We start from the raw sequence: 4,466 nt of genomic DNA, 5'->3' as shown, positions 1-4,466 counted from the left end.
ATAAACGCATAGATACAATTTTTGTCTTAGGAGGAAATATGGCTCATAAAGAGATCCTTGGGGAGAAAGTGTTCTCAACAAGAATTTTCCAGTCCTCTCTTACTTCCTCTGCTTTTTCTTCCCCCTGCTAGGCTATCATATCAATTTGTGCTGCAGGCTCTTACCATCTGCGTTAACATTCAGAGAATGGTATGACATAGAATTCCTTCCTAGAACCTCTGTCTTGTTTCCTTCTCACGACCTTCTCTCCAGCTGAAATGGGAATTGAGATGTATTATTGGCCTTGTTCCCCTCTTCTCTTTTTTCCTTCCAGTGACCACAACTAACTGCGCCCTGGGCTGTTAGAGCTCTCTATAAAGGTTTGAAACCCATTTGGGATGAGGTCAGGGGTACAAATGGGATAATTACATAACCTAATCTAAATCCGTTAATGGCTACTTTTTTTATGGCCTGCTTTTACCTTGCATGTTGGTCTTTATCACAGAATAGAAATGAGGGCAATGTGCCCTATATCCGGTCTGTTCTAAGAATAGGTGGTCTGCTCATATGGGGTGCTAAATGCTGCCTAAGTTGGGTACCCAGGGATAAGGGCTGCTTCTCTGTTTTCCATAGAAACTGCTTGGGAAGCTGGCTGTGCTCTCCACTTGGCTTGCCAGAAGACTAAAGGCTCACAGTTTGGTCACTGATAATGCTAATCCTCTCTGACAATTATCTGGCAACCTTTCCTATTAGAATATCTTTGAAGTATTCCTGGTTGGGGGTGAGGGTTGGGGTGGAATCTGGGCTGGCACGAAAGGACACAGGCCTTTTAATGTGAAAACCAAAAATACACTGAATCCTTATTTCTCAAACTTCCTTTCACTACAGAAGGTATGCTGCTCCTCCAGGTCGCTATGGCATAATCATGGGGCACTCCTGAGTGCTTCTGGAAGTCCTGCGGGCAGAGGTTGTCTCCTTTACCAGAAACGTGAGGTCGGGAAGATGTAGTGAGTTCAGTGTTCTCATGACTTGCCTCCTTGCCGGTTTCCAGGCAGAACACCGACCTGCCCTGAGCCTGGTATTCCTCTGAGGATGCTCGTTGATGGCTGTGAACCGTTCAAAGGCTTTTGGGAAGAAAAGAAAAGAAAAATAGGAGGTTGAATTCCAACCCATTCAATGTCTCCCACTTGAGCTAGCTTGAGGTAGGCGAGTGTGTGAAGGAAACAGCCCCTGAGGGTCCTGAGGCCTCAAAAGCACACGTGAGAGCAGCTTCTCGATCTTTCTGCTGCTCCTTCACTGAATTGCACACTGTAAGAAAGATCTCTCTTGATACTGCTGCCATTCCTCTGTCCCTTCGTGTCCCTCCCCCAACCCCACCTCAGCATGAAGGGCTTGTTTTATGCACCACCTTTTCTCAGGGGAGGGTCGACTCACACCACGTCCAGCACCCCTGCTAACACCGAGGCACTCTCCTAAGCCCCTTCCGTGGGTTAGCTCACTTGCTACTCGTGACAACCCTGGGTAAATGTTAGTAACCATTTCTTTGATGAGAAAAACTGAAGAGATCCTGTAACATGCTTGGGAATCATCCAGCTAGTGGATGTAGAGGGTGGGATGAGCCCGGCTACCTTCCCCCCTGGGTTCTGTTGCCGAGCATCTTTATGTCTCATATCTGAGAAGAGCTTTGTTAATTACACCCAGTTTAATGAGGACCCCGCAGTTCAGAAAGCCAATAAATTATGCACACCTGTCTTACTTTCTGCCTTTGTCCTTGTATCAGATACTTATTCTCAGTATTCTGAGATTCCTCTTAGCTTCCCCATTTTGGAGACTACCTGTCTTTTCATCCCATTGATGTTTTAATGTCTGGGGGGGTGGACACAGGTGAACCAAACAGTGGGTTTCCATGACCTTACTTTGCTCCGTCCATCATTTTTGGCACTCTGGAGCCGGTTGCTCAGGAATTTGTTGACATGTCCTTTAACAGGCCAGGCCACACGAGCTTGAGAGGGAGAAAAAAAGGAGGAAGGGGAGGAAGGAACAATATTAGAATTACTGTTTTTTTATGGAGCACTTACTATATTCTGGGTATTGCTAGCTGCATTCCATGTATTTTCAAAAGTAATTGTTACAACAAATCTAGGAGAGAAGACTTCTTGTCCCCAAGTTATAAATGGGATGATTGAGGTTCAGAGAGGTTAAGTAATGAGAACCAAGTCACACAGCAGGTAAAGGTGCTGAGATGATTCAAAGTCATCATCTGAAGCCCTTGCTCTTTTTACTATCATGAAGTTTTATATATATTTTAAATAGAGAGAGATTATATACAGTGTATATGTATATATGATATGTGTGTGTGTGCGTGTGTGTGTGTGTGTGTGTGTGTGTCTGTGTGTTTGTTTTTAGCCAAAGGAAAATCAGAGGCCCATGACCCAAGGCTTAATTCTCACCATGCTGCCATGTTGTTTGGTGATAATGAAGATTTTAGGGTCCTGGGTCTATGGGCAGAATGTCAGGTGATGCTGTGAATATTAAATACAGATCTTTACTTTGAAAACAAACTAAATCACTTTTGCTATGTGAATTAGTTTCATCAATAGTGCATGTTGACCTAATTTATTTTCTATTTATTAATCTATCAGTATGTCATCAGACATTGTAGGGGCAGGATGGAGACAGAATTTGTAACCATCAACAACAATAAAGATCATTGGTTATCTTCAACTCTCCCTTCTCCCTCCTTTCTATCCCTCTCTCTCACTTCCTTTCCTTTTCCTCCTCATTCCCTTTTCCCCCTTTCCTTCCTTCCATCATCATAGCCAAGAGCTAGGGTGTGTCACTTACATGCTGTATATGGCCTCGGGTGAAGGACTTAACTCCTCTAGTCCTCCTTTCCTTCATCTGTAAAATCTTCATGTAACAGTACCTCAAATGGTTGTTTTGAGGAGAAAATTCATTAACATATGCAAAGTACTAGAACAATACCCAGAAGTGAGTAAGCACTCAGTAAAAGTTAGTCATTGTTATTTCTTAAACAAATAGATATTGATCAAGGCAATGCGCAAGGTGCTTGGAGTTCTTTGTTAGGGAGCAAGGAAAATTCCCCTGGTAGAGGCTATGACTGGTTTTCCATTTGCTTTTATGGTTATATTTCAAATATACTTAAAAAAATATTTTCAGAGTTGTTTTTTCTTATTTCCTGCTCATTGACAACCCATCTCTCTTGTCTCTATTCTCTGAGAATTCCACACCATGTCTCTGTGAGGGTATGTGGCTTGATGAGCAACCCGAGAGAAAAACAAACCCAGTAATGTGGAAAACCAAGGTATGTAGGAAAAATAACAATTATGTAGCCCTCACAAAATGTTTTCCATCTTGAAAGTGCTTTGGAAACATTAACTAATTAATTAATCAAAAAGAATTTCTACCAATCAGTGAAAATACTCTTTGCAATATATAAAGCCTCTTGAAACGTATTATTTATTCAGCGATGTTTTCTCTTTCGTCTTGAGAGAATCATCAGTTTGTTTTTTTGGAGACATTTCAGGGGATCTTGTGGAATGTCTGCACACCCCTCTCACTCCATGCATCCCAGCAAGCTGTGAGCGCGCACGCGCGTGCACACACACTAACAAATACAAAATGTTCTTTTAAGATTGTGCATCTTGACAGTAAACGCATTAAAATATTGTATTAGGTTCTCATTCACTGTGTTTGTCAGCTTTTTATTGCCCTGCCAGCATACACAAGACAAAAAATTCCTGTGGAGTTTCAAGTATCAATGTCACCTGTTATGTGTGCCTATGTTCCTGTCTCTTCTACTGCCCAGTGATCACTCTTAGAGCTGCTGCTTTATCGCCATCTCCCTAGAGTCTGGCTGCTGAGAGAGCTTCCAAACCATTAGCCCTGGTCTCTAGCCTACAAAACATAACTTAATCTCTTTGTGACACAGCAGGCGAATAGTAGTAATAATCTTATGTTCATTAATTCAACAAATATTGAGCACTCGCCATTCTTTTATTTATATAAATAATTATATATTCCTATAGCATACACTATTCAGTGCAAGGCTTTTTGTGAATCACAGTGATGTATTCAAAGATGATCCAGACCAGGTTATTGCATTCAAGGAGTTGTCTGGCAGCACAGAGAAGGCAAGAACATAAATAACTTTAATATAAGGGAGACACAACGAACACCTGCAAGGAAGCACCTTCAGAAGAGAGGAAAGGATTTCCAGCTGGGACATTCAGGGAAGGCTTTTTGGAGTAGATGATACCTGAGTGGAATATTGAAAGGGGAATTGTGATTGGCCCTATGTTTGGGAAATGTGTGGCATTTGCGGCACTATACTGGATCCCCACCAGCAGCAGCCATCACTTATCAATCTCATTCAGAACAACCTTGATCGCATGGATATGGCCTCCAAATACTTAAGTTCCTCTCCAAGCAGTCACTTCTGATCAAATGCATTGGAACGCATTGAG

At 42.2% G+C, this 4,466-nt stretch overlaps 1 long non-coding RNA gene across 1 annotated transcript in view; it reads right to left on the bottom strand.

Annotated features, from left to right (window-relative positions):
• Positions 1-472: 472 nt before the first annotated feature.
• The window catches only part of LOC103600969, a 9,655-nt gene continuing 5,661 nt past the window's right edge, over positions 473-4,466 (bottom strand). The window contains exons 2-3 of the long non-coding RNA XR_551426.1: positions 1,896-1,981; positions 473-1,103 (exon numbers count right to left, since the gene is read on the bottom strand). This is a non-coding gene — a long non-coding RNA (uncharacterized LOC103600969). The remainder of the gene's footprint in view (positions 1,104-1,895; positions 1,982-4,466) is intronic.

This window comes from Galeopterus variegatus, unplaced genomic scaffold (genome assembly GCF_000696425.1).
Source record: "Galeopterus variegatus unplaced genomic scaffold, G_variegatus-3.0.2 Scaffold3523, whole genome shotgun sequence".
In the NCBI taxonomy this organism is placed as follows: domain Eukaryota; kingdom Metazoa; phylum Chordata; class Mammalia; order Dermoptera; family Cynocephalidae; genus Galeopterus; species Galeopterus variegatus.
This window is presented reverse-complemented; position numbering and strand designations above follow the sequence as displayed.